General features: G+C 40.2%; 1 pseudogene; it reads right to left on the bottom strand.

Moving 5' to 3' along the window:
* Positions 1–283: 283 nt before the first annotated feature.
* On the bottom strand, positions 284–11,824 carry LOC106583375 (myosin heavy chain, fast skeletal muscle-like; annotated as a pseudogene).
* Between the last annotated feature and the right edge of the window lie 8,233 nt (positions 11,825–20,057).

The following is a 20,057-nucleotide window of genomic DNA, read 5'->3' on the forward strand; positions in this document are numbered from 1 at the left end:
GCCAACTAGGTGAACAAATCTGTTGATGTGCCCTTGAGCAAGGCACTTAACCCTAATTGCTCCTGTAAATCGCTCTGGATAAAGAGTGTCTGCTAAATGACTAAAACACTACATCATCTGCCATTTGATAGTGGTTCAATCAGTGATGACACAATTAATTTCACAGGTAAATTATGAAAACAACTGATAGGATTTGCAGATTTATTTTTGCTTCATGAGAACATTTAACCAAAAATCATATTGTAAGACCTTTTGATACTTTGTCTCATCTGGACTTCGTCTCTCACTCTTCAGCCACATTCCCCTGGAAAATAATATATATTTTTAATTGTCTCTTATCCTTTACCATAATGGGATTTTTTTTAAATGTTATATTAACCATTTGCTCTATATGGTAATGTATTATCTATCTTCTCCTGAAAATCTACTATGGGACTGGCACAATGAGATTAAGCAAGAAATGCATTGTTTTGTGTGATTAGATTTTTTAGTCACGATTTCTTAAAAATGGCATTCAATTTAATTGTACCTTGCTGCCAATTTCACGGCTCTTGGCTCTAAGCTTGTTGACCTGGGACTCGGAGATGTCAGCACGCTCCAGAGCTTCCTCCAGCTCATGCTGCACCTTCCTGTACCTGGACAGGTGAGTGTTGGACTGCTCCTCCTGTTTGGATCACAAAAATACAACATTCAACAATTATACTGCATGTTTGGGGAAAACATGCAGAAGTTCAAATGTCTTATAAATTGTTTACGTTATCATCATCAACATCTTATAAATAAAGAAGGATCATACCAAAAGTACAACAGAAACAGACTACAAGGTAGAGGGTCGCATTACAAGGTAGAGGGTTGCCTATCCCATTTTATATTCTACTTATTTTTTACTTCAAGTTGCACCATAGATAAGATTATGTAAAACATATTTTCCCATAACCATCATTATTTACCAGGCCTATATACAGTACTGAGCAGACACTGTAATCCAAAGGAGTTTACAGTCATGTGTGCATACATTTTACATATGAGTAGCCCCAGCAGGTTAAAACCCATGACCCTTTGCGTTGCAAGCGCCATGCTCTACCAACTGAGCCACACAGGACCACAACTTTACTTAATTTTATTTTCTGCTTTATGACTTAGTAATTGTAACACCTTTCTCTGTTACATTTGTATTACCTAATTACAAATTTGATTTATTGATGATTCTTTGAAACAAGTAGGTGCAAGTACCTAACACATAGTAAGTAATAGTAATAAGTTCATAATTTGAAATAAGTACCAAAATGTACTGATTGATTTGATTGTAAAATATTTGTTAACTATGTCCCCATTACTAAAAAATCTGTAAAGGAATATGATACTCACAGCTTCCTCAGCCGCTCTCTTGTAGGCCTTCATTTTCAACTGAAGCTTGTCCACCAGATCCTGCAGCCTGCTGACATTTTTATTGTCCTCTTCAGTCTGTAGAATTTACAAGAGTTGGAAATGTCCTGTCAAATGCTCCATTGCAGTACACAATATCTTGTCTTTTTATAATCAATGAATCATGGTTATACCTGGTAGGTGAGCTCCTTGACTCTTCTTTCATATTTGCGAACACCTTTAATGGCTTCAGCTCCACGTCTCTGTTCAGCATCAACCCTCACCCTCCAGTTCTCGGACCTTACAGATAGGAGTACATGTTTTTCTCAGTTAAGGTCTCATATACAATGTAGCTTGCTCTACACCTGTATATGCTGTAATGTATAGTACATACCCTAGCGTCCAGTTTCTGGAGTTGTTTCTTTCCTCCCTTCATGGCCAGGTTCTCAGCCTCATCCAGACGGTGCTGTAAGTCCTTGACTGTGACCTCCAGGTTCTTCTTCATCCTCTCCAGGTGACTGCTGGTGTCCTGCTCCTTCTTCAGCTCCTCTGCCATCATGGCAGCCTGGAATAATATGTTGTGTACATTGATTATATGAACACTTCTGCAGTAGTTGTAAAAGGTAAATTATATGATAGTGACTGATGATGTATGAACAATTAAATGTCCAAACTATTTTTGCTTATCACATTCTAAGATATTGGCATTATTATACAAAAGGCAGAACATGAAACTCACATCAGTAATAGCCTTCTTGGCCTTCTCCTCTGCATTTCTTGCCTCCTGGACGGTGTCTTCCATTTCACCTTGGACCTGAGTAAGGTCAACCTCCAGCTTCTTCTTAGTGTTGATGAGGCTGGTGTTCTGTATTAGGGGCATTTAATCACATTGCAAAACATGATTGTACCTCACCCCATTTGTAACCGAGAGAAAGTTAATATTTTATATGTACCTGAGAGTGCAGCAGTCCTACACGCTCGCTGGCATCAACTAGCTCCTGCTCCGCCACTTTGCGGCCTCTCTCTGTCTGTTCCAGGGCAGCCCTCAGTTCTTCAATTTCAGCCATCATTAGGTTATTCCTGCGCTCCACCATAGATACCTGCTCCTTCATGTCATCTGCGACACGGACGGCGTCGTCAAGTTGCAGTTGGGCATCCTGAGGATTAGTGGAAAATGTATTCTAACAACATCTAAAGAGAAAGAACAATTCATTTGGGACTCAATACAAAAATAAAGTGTATACCTTGAGTGCTCCCTGGACATTCCTCAGCTGTTTCTGGGCTTCAGCAGCCTGACGGTTGGCATGGCTCAGCTGAATCTCCATCTCATTGAGGTCTCCCTCCATCTTTTTCTTGACTCTCATGGCATCATTCCTGCTCCTGATCTCAGAGTCCAGAGTGCTCTGCATGGAGTCCATCACCCTCTGGCTGTTCCTCTTGATCTGCTCTATCTCCTCATCCTTCTCTGCCAGCTTCCTGTCAACTTCCCCTTTGATCTGGTTGAGCTCCAGCTGTATACGAAGAATCTTGGATTCCTCATGTTCCAGTGTGCCCTATAGAATAGATGAATAACCAAACCATTAAATAATGTAGTGATGTAGGTATGACATGTATATTATCATGATCACTTTGTTGAGATAAAAACTATTGTTGTGTAGACCTCTGCTTCCTCTAGTGCAGCCTGGATTTCTGCCTTCTCATTCTCCACAGTCTTCTTTGTCTTATCCAGTTCATAGATGCTCTTTCCAGACTCACCAACCAGTTCAGTCAGGTCAGAGATCTCCTCTATTGAAATGAAAAGGGGAGGGAAATTAATAACATTGTGGATTTGTATCCACACATACAAGAGCATAGATGGTGCATTGTAAAAAATAGATTTAATTTCCCCATACGTTGCAGGTTCTTGTTCTCTCTCTTCAGTGTCTCCAGGTGGTCTAAAGCTTCTTCATATGAGTTCTTCATCTTGAACAGTTCAGTGCCGAGAGTGCGAGCCTCTTTCAGAGACCCTTCTAGCTCTGCCTGTCCCTCCTCATACTTTTGCTTCCACTCGGCCAGAACCTGGGAGCACAGTTAAGTAAATGAATATGCAAGAATGAATAATGTATAGATTTGACTGTATTTCATTGATATCTTTGTCAAAACGTTACCCTGTCAAAGTTCTTTTGCTTCTTGTCAAGCTGGGCAGCCAAAGCATTAGCTCTCTCCACATCAATCATGAGATCCTCCACTTCACCCAGCAGTCTTTGCTTGGTCTTCTCCAGAGAAGCACACTTGGAGTTTGTTGCTTCAACAGCTTCCTGCGCATCTTTCAGACGCTGGGTAAGCTTTTTCCTGTAAAAAGACAGAACAAAAACGATCATTTTAGCCATTGTAGGTACTTAGGTGATTATGAAGATAGAGTGGTAGAATGTTTTTTTAATCACTTGGCATCCTCAAGCTCCTCAGTGCGCTGAATGGCATCAGTCTCATATTTGGTTCTCCACTGAGCGACCTCGCTGTTGGCCTTGGACAAGGCACGCTGCAGCTCAGCCTTGGCCTCCTGCTCTTCCTCAAACTGCTCCCGGAGCAGATCACAGTCATGGCGGGCTGACTGCACACTGTGGGCTAGAGCATTTCTGGCCTAATGGTCAGCAGTAACAGAACAAAAGTTAAAATTAAGTACTTAATCAAAATGGAACATTTATATGAATCACAAAGAGGCAGTATAGTAGAAGATGGCAGTTGACCTTCACTTCCTCTTCAATATGCCTCTTGAGTTCCTCAATCTGCTGTGTGTAAACCTGCTTAATCCTGGTCAGCTGGGAAACAAGAGATTCTTTCTCCTCCATTTGACGACCAAGTTCAACTGATTGAGACAGAAAGTTGGAAGTTAGGTTTATTGGTATTATGGAAAACAAACAGAAATACTAACCTTCCCTTTTAAACTCACCATTCTCAGTCAGAAGCCTTGCTCTCTGAACATTTATGTCATTAAGTTGGCAGACATGCTCATCATTCTTTGTCTTCAATTCACTCAGTTGATCTTCAAGGGTTCGGCACATTCTTTCTAGATTACCCTATCAAGAACGTTTAACAGGTTATTTTTCATGCGTATTTATGAGTATTTAAAATATTCTGGCAACCACATCATTTCCCACCTTTGCTTTGGCGATAGCTTCCATGTTGCTGGAGAGGTCATCAATCTCCATTTTGTATTCACTCTTCTCCTTCTCCAACTTCTGTTTGACACGCTGGAGGTTGTCTATTTGCTCTCCCAGTTCTGCCACAGTGTCGGCCTGCTTCTTACGGAGAGCAGCAGCGGTGGCCTCATGCTGCAGTGTGGACTCTTCTAGATCACGACGCAGCTTCTGGAACTCAGCCTCACGCTTCTTGCTCATCTCAATCTGAACAGATGTTGCACCACCAGCCTCTTCAAGCCTCTCACTGATCTCCTCAAGTTCCCTGGAGAGATCAGACCTCTGCTTCTCAACCTTGGCACGAGCAGCACGTTCAGCTTCAATCTCCTCCTCCAGCTCCTCAATACGGGCCTGAAATATACAATGGATTTAAATGTTTATTTGCTTAAAACATGACATTTGGAAGATAGGGCTCCATAATGTATCTATGTTATTAATCTTATTCGTTGTGGCATATTGAACTGACAGATCACCTGGAGTTCTTTGATTTTCTTCTGAAGCTGAGCACCAAATGCCTGCTCATCTTCAATTTTGCTGAGAAGTTGGCTTGTCTCAAAGTCTTTCCTGTTTTGGATAAAAAGTATATATTAAAATATATATCAGGCGATCCCTTCTAGAGAATGGTTCAACAATTGCTTAGATTTTAAATGTACTTCTTGATCTTCTCATCAGACTGCTGCTTGTCATTCTCCAGGTCCATCAAGGACTCCAGGGCCAGTTTCAGATCTCCTTCAAGCTTCCTCTTGGCTCTCTCAAGGTCCATGCGGACCTTCTTTTCTTGCTCCAGGGAACCCTCCAACTAGACCACACAAGAACAGTTTCACAATATTAAGTAAACAGTACATTTATTTTATTTCTTTGGATGATAACATGAAGCTGTTTTAAGAGGGCTATGTATGACTTTGGTTGTCACATCTCTTACTCACATCATCCACTTGCTGTTCAAGTTTGGTCTTGGCCTTGGTCAGAGTGTTGACTTTGTCTTCCTCTGCCTGGAGATCATCAAGGACCTGCTGGTGCGCCTCTTGGAGGGCTTTCTTCTCCTTGGTCAGCTTGATAATGCTCTCATCTTGAGAAGACATCTCCTCTGTCAGGTTTTTAACCTAAATTGAATTATTTCATGTAAAATCATCAATGCTTTGTCTTTTACATTTAAAATGAATACACAACTTCACAACCTCGTCATAAATGGTAAACCTTATTTTCAGTGGCATGTTTCTCTTTCTCCACTTTGGCCAAGGTGAGCTCCAAGTCATCAATGTCTTTCTTTAGCTCAGAGCACTCATCCTCCAATTTTCTCTTTTTGGCAGTTAGCTCAGCATTGATCTCCTCCTCATCCTCCAATCTCTCAGTTATCTCTTTGAGTTTGGCTTCCATCTGGATCTTACTCTTGATGAGTCCCTCACATCTTTCCTCAGCATCAGAGAGAGTATTCTCTTCCTACAGCAGATAAAATATAAATTAAACAACACTGGAAATCAAAGGCTAATTAAATGACATTAAAAAAATCATTGTATTAAACAAGCAATTTGTTAACTTACAGATGCTATCTGTAGCTGCAGGTCATTATTTTCCTGCAGCAGAGAAACCATTTTCTCCTCTAGTCCTTTTATCTTGGCCAAGGCCTTTGCCAAATCCTCCTTAATTTTCTCAAAGTTTTCCTTCATTGCGGCCATCTCTTTTTCAGCTTCTGCTGATTTTAAAAGAGGCTTGATTTTGAAGTACAGCTTCATCCATGGCCAGTGTTTTACGTTCATAAATGAGCGTATGTTGTATTGGATGGAGTAAATTGCTTCTCTGTTAATAATAATCATTAAAAAAAATGTTTTGGCGGGATTCTCTTCACTGGCTCAATATAACATACTCTATAACAGTGTTTCTGAATGATGGTCCTGGGGACCCAAAGGGGTGCACATTTTGTTTTTTGCCCTAGCACTACACACCTGAATCCATTAATTCATCCATTAAATCATCATCAAACATTTGATAAGTGGAATCAGGTGTGTAGTACTAGGGCAAACACTAAAATGTGCACCCCTTTGAGTTCCCAGGACCAGGGTTAAAAGACACGGTTCTGTAAAGTAGTGTAGCTACCGTCTCGCCATCATCTTGACAAACTCTTTCCTCATGACGTAACCTCTGCAGAGAGCCTGAGTCATGGTCACCAGAGTAACCAGTTTCTCATCTCGCATCTCCTCCAGAGTACCCAGAAGACCAGCTTTGAAGAACACCTATAGGAATATTGATCTTCATTATATTTATAGAAAATACAGAGCTACAATTTTTTTCAATTGAGCTCAATGTTTGTGGTTTTTGTGGGAAAAGTGACTGATGCTGCAGTCCATTGCTCTACCTTAGTGTGCCCAAACTTGTACTGACTCTTGTCCACATCTATTGATCCCAGGAGCTTCTCTGAAGCCTTCTTGTTGTCAATAAATTGTCCATCAGGGATGACACTTGCATTCAATACTTTGTATCTGACATGATGAATAAGGGGGATATAAATATATATACAATAGGAAGTACATTAGTATGTGATGTGATCATGCCTGTGAAAGAAGTACTTTAAAATATTTTTTGCATTTTCCCTCACTGAACATTAATTACCTCTGCTTGAAGTCACCATATTGGATTCTGCTGGGGAAACCCTTTCTGCAGATTCTTATGCCTTCCAGTACACCATTACACCTCAGCTGGTGGATGACCAGGAAGTTCTCCATCAGACCTTAACCATAGGGAAAACATTATATTAACCTCCTTGACACATACTTAAACATCTAGGGATTTTACATGCTTATTTGAAAGAAGATTAGTTATGCTTGGCATTAAAGATGTCTGCTGTATTGTTAATCTCACAATACCCACCTGGTGTCTTTGATTCATTTGGAATCAAACATCGCTCAAAGTGAGGATGGGTGCTCCTCAAGTTGGTCATCAGCTTGACCAAATTCTCCTGTCGGATTGGAAAATGTGTAAATTGGGAATGAGATTCTGTAATAAACAAAGTTGTGTTTGACACGTTTTTAAAGCCACATTCTGTAAGATGTCCAGTCATTTCAATTAATAAAATATACCCATGGATTTGGAAGAATATTCATTATGAATAGAGATGATATACAACTGTTTTACATTATCATAACCCAAACAGCTAAATACCGATTATAGCTACCTATTAGCCCCCACAGTTTCCATTTTTCAAAATAATACACCTTATTACATCATAATAAAGAATAATACACATGCAGATACCCTGAACAGAGCCGACACAGTCTGGAAGGAACCACCCTTCTTCTTCTTGCCTCCGCCTCCTTTTGCAGCATCTGTTTACAAATGTGTTAGGCCAGTTATTTTTTCATCTCAATAACATTTTTACATATTGTCACTGCCTGAAAACTAATATTGACTCATGTACATTATATACAGTGGGTCAATCTAAAGAATACTGTATTGTATATGTATATAGTCATATATAAATCCAGTTTACTGACATTTCCAGTACTACTAATGCTATAAAGCGGTGCTTTATAACCATAAACTATATAACAAGGGAAGGGGTAGATATAGTCTCCTTCTGTAGTATGAGCAATTCTGGATACTATGGGATGTACCGTTTGCTTGTGAAGCTGCTGCTCCTACATACAGCATAGCCAACAGTTTGACTGAGGACTTCTGGCACAGCTGCACAACAGAGTCGTTCAGGGGGTCCTTGTTCTTGTCCAGCCAGCCTGTGACATTGTAGTCCACAGTACCAGCATAGTGCACCAGGGCAAAGTGGGCCTCAGCCTTGCCTTTTCCAGGTTTAGGCTTCTCAAAAGCTTTGGTTTTACCAAGATGCTGGTCATACAGCTTGCTCTTGAAGGTAGTGTCTGAAGCCTTGGGGAACATGCACTCCTCTTCAAGGATGGAGAAGATGCCCATTGGCTGTTGGTGACAAGATGATGTGAAATATTAAACTGATAAGCAGACATGTCTGTTATTGTATTGTCTGCCTTTTTAATATCTCACCTACCTTCTCTATAAGCTCAATGCAGGCAGCCAAGTCCATCCCAAAGTCAATGAACTCCCATTCAATTCCCTCTTTCTTGTACTCTTCTTGCTCCAGTACAAACATGTGGTGGTTGAAAAACTGTTACAGTTTCTCATTGGTGAAGTTGATGCAAAGTTGCTCCAAGCTGTTGTACTAATGTTCAAACACAGAAACGTTGAAAGTCAAGAGTTACCCAACATGACTGCTAGTTCATATTTTGATCAGCAGATATTGTACAGGCATAATGTCTACTCTTGGTTATTGTAAGTTGTTTAAGCAGTAGGATGAGCTGAACAGCAACGTGCTGAATTTAAGATTATACAAATACTCACATCAAAGATCTCAAATCCAGCAATGTCCAAAACACCAATGAAGAATTGTCTGGCCTGCTTTGTGTCCAACATCTCATTGATACGGACGACCATCCACAAGAACATTTTCTCATAGACAGATTTACAGAGGGCCATAGTTGAATTGTTCACCTATCAAAAAAGGAAGTAAAAAAAAAAAATATTCACATTCATTTTCCTTTTTGCAAATCTACTACAATTGAAAATAATCTAAAAGATTCTACCTGTGACACAGTCTGCCCCTTGGTCACCATCTCATTCCCGACCTTCACTCTGGGGTAGCACAGAGCTTTGAGCAAGTCAGTGGAGTTTAGGCCCATGAGGTAGGAGATTTTATCAGCCTCTGGTTGGGAGAGAAAGTGTAGCATGCACGTTAAACATTAGGCTATATTTTGTTGATACATTGCTTAAACTTGTAAATTAGACTGTATAAAGTAGGCTGGAAGAAACTTGATAATTATACTTGACTATTTCAAAGTACAGAACAGTTGATATTGCAAGCGACGAGGTAGGCTAGTTACCCATTAAGAAATTATATAAATATCATTCCATTCTGATAGTTACCCTCAGTGCCATCAGGCTCTGCCTGCTCCTCACGTTGCTTCTGCTTGAACTTCATTGCCCCATGATGCATCACAGAACCAGTCAGCTTGTAGATCCCTATCTTCTCCTCAGCAGTGAAGCCCAAAATGTCTATGGCCGTCTATGGAAAATTAAAGCATTGTTTGATTGTTGTTTTATGTAGATTATTTACACACTTTTCAGTAACACAATGATACAGATTGTTAAAATGTTCTCTGGAAAAGGTTTATGTAATCTTGCTTTATTAAAATATAAGCTACAATATCAGTTAATGTGTTTGTGAAGGCATACCATCACGATACAAGTTGCTTTTGAATAGCTTTTTAGACATTTTCACATTCTGTAGAGAAACCTTGGCTTTCAAGATCATACAGTTATATTTTTCCTACATTGTTGTAATTTTTTATACATACATCGGTGGCGATGAACTCCTCTGTATCATCAATACTCTTGACAGCGATTTCACCCTGACTTATCATAGGATAGTCATAGGGGTTGGTGGTGATCAGAAGTGCCTCTGGAATACATACAAAAGAGTATTTAGCACAGTTACTATTACTGTATATATAATGTATGTACTGTTGGCCCAATGCATTCCATGTCATGTTTTTTGTATTTGTCGCTCACCCAGCAATTGTGGCTGGTGTCCAGTCATGAGCTGATAGAAGATGTGGTAGCTTCTCTCAGCAGACAGCTGGAATGTCACTCTGGACTTCTCCAGCAGATCTGTAGAGTAGGTTTTTGTATGAGCATGTGTGAATCGTGTGTGAATCACAATTGGATAAAGATACACTGATCAGGAGGCACTTACATGTTTCAATATCAGCAGACGCCAACTTTCCAGTTGATCCAAAATGGATTCTGATGAACTTACCCTGAAAAATGTATTAGATAGCCATCAGTATATTTCCCTTCAAAACCAAGAAAGCTCACAAATCCAAAAAGAGAGGTTTTTAACTTACAAAGCGAGAGGAGTTGTCATTTCTCACAGTCTTTGCATTACCATAAGCCTCCAGTAGGGGGTTGGCTGCAATGATTTGATCCTCCAGCGACCCCTAGAGATGTCATCACATTTGTGAGTGTTGTGATGCATACATACTGGATCTTCGATGCATACAACCCCCTTATACTATATTGTTAAGGCTACAGTAATATTTCTGACCTTTATTTTGCCAGAAGCAGCTGTTGTTGCTTGTTCTTTCTTGCCTCCAGCCACTGCAATTGTCGCAAAGTACTGGATGACACGCTTGGTGTTCACAGTCTTTCCTGCACCGGATTCTCCACTGAGAGTAAACGCAGATTAGTTTTACTCTTAACGATATTCGTTTCAATAATCTCAGTAAGAACACTTTATCTACTAAACTGCAATACTGCTGAACATCCATCAGGGAGCTAGTTGTAAAGTTAGTTTTTCAACAATATTCTTACCCACATTTAGTCATTGATTTTGACTTACGTGATCAGAATTGACTGGTTCTCATGATCTGAAAATGGAAAGGCAAGTGCAAATCAGTTTCAGAGTTATTCTATAATTCTGTACAGTAAGTTGTTGTTGTAGTAGCATGGGTATTTGTGTACCAGTGAGCATGAACTGATAGGCATTATCAGATATGGAGAAGATGTGGGGTGGGGCCTCAATTCTCTTTTTCCCTCTATAAGCATTCACAACCACAGAATCGTACACTGGGAGCCACTTGTAGGGGTTGACAGTGACGCAGAACAGCCCAGAGTAGGTCTGTAAAAGAGGATAATGTTTATCAACTCTTCATTGATTTATGTATTTACTGCTAGATAATCTTTTACTTGAAACTCACATAGATCATCCATGCTGCGTAACGCTCTTTGAGGTTATACAGAACAGTGGGCTCGTTGAGGTGGGTCATCATGGCCATGTCCTCAATTTTATCGTACTTTGGAGGGTTCATGGGGTGGATATCGTCCTCCTTCACAGTGAGGACCTGTGACAGGAATAACATTTTGTAAATGGCTGGTTTCTCGAACAATTTGATTAAGGTTTTAACTCATATCACAGTTTTTAGCTTAGAAAACAGCAAAGCCATCACTGCAATACAATTTGATTTGATTTGCATTACAGTATTTTAATAAAATATTTACTTACTTTGTTACACAGAGTTTTGACAGTGGCTTTGCCACCCTCTTTACTCTGGAGAACCCCTTTGAGGTACATCTCTTTGGGCTCAACCACAAAGAAAGCTGTTTTTGGCATCAAAGGGAGCGGTCTGTGCTTCAAGCCTCTCCCTTTCCGGCTTTCGGAGGTAGATGGCCGCAGGGCCAAATGCCGCCATCTCTGCGTCCGTGCTCATGATTGCCCTGTGCCAAGAAAAGACAGAACTACTTTATCTACATTGACAAATACCAATGATAATCATTATCTTCCACAAACATTTGATCAGTAAGAATCTGAATGATGCTTAGATCCTGGTGATGAAGTCCCATGTTCTTACACAAAATGTATCTGCCACTTAAAGGTATCTGCCACGGTAATTTTGTGACCCTCATATTGTTTAATATGTAGAGATATGTGACAGTATTGAATTGTAATGTTTAAATGTTTGATAAGCATCACAATGGTTAGGATTAGGTTAGATATAAAAAGGTCTGTCACCTCAGCTGTGGTTGTTTTGTCTCTCACTGGAGTAAGAATGGTGCTAAGAATGGTGCAACAAGTCAAGTGCAATAAGAGCTGGAGGCTAGTTTATTTAAATAGAATATTTGACGTTCTGTGAAAATATGGGATCGTACATATTTGATACCAAAATTAGAAGATGCATTGTTTTTCCAGTCTATTATATATACAGTACCTTGAATCAAATATGCAACTCCAATAAGTACTAGTTTTCACTGGGTAGAAATGGAATACCCAAAGGATCCTCACAAACTGACCTTTATGGAAGAAATTGTTCCAAAGGTCTCCTGAGTATTTGAGAGAGATCAACTGATGCTAATTTAAGACAACATTCCTTATGCTCTCATACCATGCGATATTTCCAAATGGGGACAGTGTCTTAAGTATTCTTTAGTGGTCCCACATGTGATAAAGTTGCAATACAAATGTGATACACAATATCTTTGGCTTCCCCCGTAGGTTCTTATTAGTACTTAAAACAAATATAGCCTCTTGCTCATTCATGCAGACACTATTGAGATTGTTGACAAATGCATTGAGCCTCACGGTAATTTAAGTGGCAGATACCTTTTAACCTCCCAGCTGTAGAGAATCCTAATGTAGGCTCACGTTCTCAGATGGTTCTGCAGCCAGTTCAGGATCATAAGAATATACCAATTTTTTTAATATAATGTCATTCAACCAATTAATATTTTTTACTACGATATATTATAATATTTTTTAAGTTTGGAAGAAGGCATGTATTTCCATTGGTTTATTTATGTTCATAGCAGTGTGCAGTTGAACCTGTACTTCTATAATATATTTAAATGGAATGTTATTTGCACTATAAGCACATAAATCAAAGCGCATGCCTTTTGAAAATGTAGTGAAGAGTTTTTAAGGGACAGTTTACATACAGTTAATAGTTTACATACTGGTACTACATAACAATGATTATGATAATAATGTAGCATCTATATTATTTAATAATGTACATTTCACATTTACATTTTAGTCATTTAGCAGATGCTCTTATCCAGAGCGACTTACAGTAGTGAATTCATACATTTCATGCATTTAAAAAAATATGTACTGGGCCCCCGTGGGAATCAAACCCACAACCCTGGCTTTGCACACACCATGCTCTACCAACTGAGCCACCGGGAAGTTCATTATTGATGAACTTATTGATATAGGCCTAAAATTAATAAAATACATTATGTATTATTATTATTTGTATTACTATATCATTTTTATTGGCTCATCCCTTAAAGTTACTTTGTTTTACATTTTAGTTTTTACCGATTTCTTTGTTAGATATACTGTACATTTTACACACATTTTACATAAATAGTACTTTTATACACAGTAGTTACTTAACAAACAAGTATATTATTTTATATTCACTGAGTGTACAAAACATAACATGACATACAGTAGACTGACCAGGTGAATCCAGGTGAAAGCTATGATCCCTTACTGATGTCCCTTGTTAAATCAACTTCAGTCAGTGTAGATGAAGGGGAGGAGACAGGTTAAAGAAGAATTTTTAAGCTTTGAGACAATTGAGACATGGATTGTGTATGCGTGCCATTCAGAGGGTGAATGGGCAAGACAAAAGATTGAAGTGCCTTTGAACAGGGTATGGTAGTAGGTGCCAGGTGCAAAGGTTTGAGTGTGTCAAGAACTGCAACCCTGCTGGGTTTTTCTTTTCTATATATAGTGTATATATACTATATATACTATAAGCATGTGGACACCCCTTCAAATTAGTGGACTCAGCTATTTCAGCCACACCCGTTGCTGACAGGCATGTCAAATCGAGCACACAACCATGCAATCTCTGTAGACAAACACGGGCAGTAGAATGGCCCATATTTAAGAGGTCAGTGACTTTCAACGTGGCACCGTCATAGGATGCCACTTTTCCAACAAGTCAGTTCGTCAAATTTGTGCCCTGTTAAAGCTGCCCCGGTCAACTGTAAGTGCTGCTATTGTGAAGTGGACACGTCTAGGAGCAACACCAGCTCAGCCACCAAGTGGTAGACCACACAAGCTCACAGAACGGGACCACCGAGTGCTGAAGCGCCAAACAACGTAAAAATCATCTGTCCTTGGTTGCAACACTCACTACCGAGTTCCATGCTGCCTCTGGAAGCAAGTTCAGCACAATAATTGTTCATCGGGAGCTTAATGAAATGGGTTTCCATGGCCGAGCAGCCTAAGATCACCATGCGCAATACCAAGCGGTGGCTGGAGTGATGTAAAGCTCACAGCCATTGGACTCTGGAGCAGTGGAAATGCATTCTCTGAAGTGATGAATCACGCTTCACCATCTGGCAGTCTGACAGAAGAATCTGGGTTTGGCGGATGCCAGGAGAACGCTACCTGCCACAATGCATAGTGGCAACTGTAAAGTTTGGTGGAGGAGGAATAATGGTCTGAGGCTGTTTTTAATGGTTCAGGATAGGTCACTTAGTTCCAGTGAAGGGAAATCTGGCCACCACAGCATGGCTACCACAGCATTCTGCAGCTATACGCCAACCCATCTGGTTTGCGCTTAGTGGGACTATCATTTGTTTTTCAACAAGACAATGACCCAACACACCTCCAGGCTGTTTAAGAAGGAGGAGAGTGATGGAGTGCTGCATCACATGACCTGGCCTCCACAATCACACAGAGTGAAAGAAAAGCAGACAACAAGTGCTCAGCATATGTGGGAACTCCTTCAAGACTGTTGGAAAAGCATTCCAGGTGAAGCTGGTTGAGAGAATGCCAAGAGTGTGCAAAGCTGTCATCTAGGCAAAAGGTGGCTACTTTGAAGAATCTCAAACATAAAATGTATTTTGATTTGTTGAACACTTTTTCTGTTACTACATGATTCCATTTGTTTGATTTCATAGTTTTGATGTCTTCACTATTATTCTACAATGTAGAAAATAGTAAAAATAAAATAAAAACCATGGAATGAGTAGGTGTGTCCAAACTTTTGACTGGTACTGTATATACACACACCCATTACATTTTGGATAGATAGTACTCAAACATCTACATAGTGATTTCAGTAATAACTATTACTGATCATGAGCTTTTTAATCCCACCTCTCTGCTATTTAATCAAATGTATTTATGAAGCCCTTCTTACATCAGCTGATGTCACAAAGTGCTGTACAGAAACCCAGCCTAAAACCCCAAACAGCAAGCAATGCAGGTGTAGAAGCACGGTGGCTAGGAAAAACTCCCTAGAAAGGCCAGAACCTAGGAAGAAACCTAGAGAGGAACCAGGCTATGAGGGGTGGCCAGTCCTCTTCTGGCTGTGCCGGGTGGAGATTATAACAGAACATGGCCAAGATGTTTAAATGTTCATAGATGACCAGCAGGGTCAAATAATAATAATCACAGTGGTTGTAGAGGGTGCAACAGGTCAGCACCTCAGGGGTAAATGTCAGTTGGCTTTTCATAGCCCATCATTCAGAGTATCTCTTCCGCTCCTGCTGTCTCTATTCTCAGCCCATTCCACTAATCTCCGCATTATGTATTGTTAACATGGTAAATATAATATAGTATTTGCATTGATTTGTAAGCTTTGGACATTTTCTACTCCAAACACATAACTGACCAGAAGAACAGTGTGTTAATAACAATATGTCCATTGTTATATTGACTATGACAAAACTATTCAAACATGCCAGAGGTCATAGGATCTTAATGTTTTTCCTCATAATCCTGGACTATCGGACCACCATTTTATTACGTTCGCAATCGCAACAAATAATCTGCTCAGACCCCAACCAAGAAGCATTAAAAGTCGTGCTATAAATTCTCAGACAACCCAAAGATTCCTTGATGCCCTTCCAGACTCCCTCTGCCTACCCAAGGACGGCAGAGGACAAAAATCAGTTAACCACCTAACCGAGGAACTCAATTTAACCTTGCGCAATACCCTAGATGCAGTTGCACCCCTAAAAACTAAAAACATTTGTCATAAGAAACTAGCTCCCTGGTATACAGAAAATACATGAGCTCTGAAGCAAGCTTCCAGAAATTTGGAACGGAAATGGCGCCACACCAAACTGGAAGTCTTCCGACTAGCTTGGAAAGACAGTACCGTGCAGTATCGAAGAGCCCTCACTGCTGCTCGATCATCCTATTTTTCCAACTTAATTGAGGAAAATAAGAACAATCCGAAATTTCTTTTTGATACTGTCGCAAAGTTAACTAAAAAGCAGCATTCCCCAGGAGAGGATGGCTCTCACTTCAGCAGTGATGAATTCATGAACTTCTTTGAGGAAAAGATCATGATCATTAGAAAGCAAATTACGGACTTCTCTTTAAATCTGCGTATTCCTCCAAAACTCAGTTGTCCTGAGTCTGCACAACCCTGCCAGGACCTAGGATCAAGGGAGACACTAAAGTGTTTTAGTACTATATCTCTTGACACAATGATGAAAATAATCATGGCCTCTAAACCTTCAAGCTGCATACTGGACCCTATTCCAACTAAACTACTGAAAGAGCTGCTTTCTGTGCTTGGCCCTCCTGTGTTGAACATAATAAACGGCTCTCTATCCACCGGATGTGTACCAAACTCACTAAAAGTGGCAGTAATAAAGCCTCTCTTGAAAAAGCCAAATCTTGACCCAGAAATTATAAAAAACTATCGGCCTATATCGAATCTTCCATTCCTCTCAAAAAAAATTGAAAAAGCTGTTGCGCAGCAACTCACTGCCTTCCTGAAGAGAAACAATGTACACGAAACGCTTCAGTCTGGTCTTAGACCCCATCATAGCACTGAGACTGCACTTGTGAAGGTGGTAAATGACCTTTTAATGACATCAGACCGAGGTTCTGCGTCTGTCCTCGTGCTCCTAGATCTTAGTGCTGCTTTTGATACCATCGATCACCACATTCTTTTGGAGAGATTGGAAATCCAAATTGGTCTACATGGACAAGTTCTGGCCTGGTTTAGGTCTTATCTGTCGGAAAGATATCAGTTTGTCTCTGTGAATGGTTTGTCCTCTGACAAATCAACTGTAAATTTCGGTGTTCCTCAAGGTTCCGTTTTAGGACCACTATTGTTTTCACTATATATTTTACCTCTTCGGGATGTCATTCGAAAACATAATGTTAAATTTCACTGCTATGCGGATGACACACAGCTGTACATAATGAAACATGGTGAAGCCCCAAAATTGCCCTCGCTAGAAGCCTGTGTCTCAGACATAAGGAAGTGGATGGCTGCAAACTTTCTACTCTTAAACTCGGACAAAACAGAGATGCTTGTTCTAGGTCCCAAGAAACAAAGAGATCTTCTGTTGAATCTGACAATTAATCTGGATGGTTGTACAGTCGTCTCAAATAAAACTGTGAAGGACCTCGGCGTTACTCTGGACCCTGATCTCTCTTTTGAAGAACATATCAAGACTGTTTCAAGGACAGCTTTTTTCCATCTACGTAACATTGCAAAAATCTGAAACTTTCTGTCCAAAAATGACGCAGAAAAATTAATCCATGCCTTTGTGTCACGGTTGTCGTCGGTGAAGGAGGACCAATACGCAGCAGGTACGTGTATGCTCATCTTGAGAATTTATTAACTTCAAAAAATGAACGTACAAAATCACAAAACAAAAAGAACGAACGAACAACTACAAACAGTCTGGCTAGCATAGGCTCAACACAGAACAATCACCCACAAATCACAAACACAAACACACCCTAATATATGGGACTCTCAATCAAAGGCAGATAGACAACACCTGCCTTCAACTGAGAGTCCCAACCCCAATTAACCAAACATAGACATACACTCACTAGACTCCACATAGAACTACCTAGACATAAACCAAAACCCGGAAATACTAAACCAAACACCCTTTTAACAAACACACCACCCCGAACCACATAAAACAAATACCCTCTGCCACGCCCTGACCAAACTACAAAACAATTAACTTTATATATACTGGCCAGGACGTGACACTTTGTTACTTCTAGGTTGGACTACTGCAATGCTCTACTTTCCGGCTACCCGGATAAAGCACTAAATAAACTTTAGTTAGTGCTAAATACGGCTGCTAGAATCCTGACTAGAACCAAAACATGTGATCATATTACTCCAGTGCTAGCCTCCCTACACTGGCTTCCTGTTAAGGCAAGGGCTGACTTCAAGGTTTTACTGCTAACCTACAAAGCATTACATGGGCTTGCTCCTACCTATCTTTCCGATTTGGTCCTGCCGTATACTCGGCCTTGTCCCGGGATGGTATGTTGGTGGTTGGAGATATCCCTCCAGTGGTGTGGAGGCTGTGCTTTGGCAAAGTGGGTGGGGTTATATCCTACCTGTTTGGCCCTGTCCGGGGGTTTCATCGGATGGGGCCACAGTGTCTCCTGACCCCTCCTGTCTCAGCCTCCAGTATTTATGCTGCAGTAGTTTATGTGTCGGGGGGCTAGGGTCAGTCTGTCATATCTGGAGTATTTCTCTTGTCTTTTCCAGGGTCCTGTGTGAATTTAAATATGCTCTCTCTAATTCTCTCTTTCTCTTTCTTTCTCTCTCTCGGAGGAAAAAGCCAACTGACACTTACTCTTGTGTTACTGACTTGTTGCACCCTCGACAACTACTATGATTATTATTATTTGACAATGCTGGTCATTTATGAACATTTGAACATCTAGGCCATGTGCTGTTATAATCTCCACCCGGCACAGCCAGAAGAGGACTGGCCACCCCTCATAGCCTGGTTCCTCTCTAGGTTTCTTCCTAGGTTTTGGCCTTTCTAGGGAGTTTTTCCTATCCACCGTGCTTCTACACCTGCATTGCTTGCTGTTTGGGGTTTTAGGCTGGGTTTCTGTACAGCACTTTGTGATATCAGCTGATGTAAGAAGGGCTATATAAATAAATTTGATTTGATATGGCAGCTAAAGCCAAATGCTGATATTCCTTGTTTTGAAATATGTCCGCTCAAAGCAGCCTTTGTCCACTGCTGCAACCACCAGTGTGTGTGTGTCTATGGGGTTGGAGGGAGGGGTTTGAACTAGAGGGAGTTGTTGTTGCAGTGAGAGCGAAAGCACGGTACAGATTATGAGGTCTGGTAGTTTCTGCTATTTGCTTCTCTTTTTACAGGTGCATGTTGACATGTGGGGAGAAGTGTTTGTGGTGCTAAAGACATCAGGACCTGGTGAGATAATAAATCAAAGATAACCATATTGATCAAGATTGTAGCTATCATGACATAATTTCACCTTATTGAGCCAGATGGCTCTCAGGAGTTAACATAGGGCGTTGTCAATATGGAGTGGGGTTTACAAATTTGACTTGAATAGTACATACAGCAATATAAGCCTTAGAGACATCTGTGGATTTAGATCAAGGACTGTTAGCAGGTCAAATTATTATTTTTAGCAAATGGTTTATTTATCGTTTTGAGCAAATTGTTTAATATGTAGTCAACAGGGAATCCGATGGACTCATGGCGAGCTAAATGTATCTCCTGAGAAATATTAGGTGTGGCATTAATGATGAAGATTAGAATTAAGACTTGTTTATGTGCAGAAGATTTAATAGATCCTTGTGAGCCCCTAGGAGTGCTATTTTTGTTTATCAATTTCCAATACTTAATATGTGATAGTAATACCAGCATACGGTATTTCATGACTTGATGTTCAAAACATAAATATGAAGGTGATGTTCCAGTGGTCATCAGTCATTTAAGACATCTCTCTCATGCCAATAATATATACCAACAATATGTGTGGTTTTGATGGAATAAACCACAAAGACAAAGGCATGTGAGAAAGTTTGGACTTTACTTGATCACTGTTGACACTTCACAAGAAGATCATATTGTGTGACTGCTTGGAAGTGTGTCTCATCTGTGGCACATCTCCTATTCAGCTACTTCCTTTCCCAGAAAAAGAATAGAAAATATCAC

The sequence above is a fragment of the Salmo salar genome, chromosome 22 (genome assembly GCF_965601325.2).
Source record: "Salmo salar chromosome 22, fSalSal1, whole genome shotgun sequence".
NCBI lineage: Eukaryota > Metazoa > Chordata > Actinopteri > Salmoniformes > Salmonidae > Salmo > Salmo salar.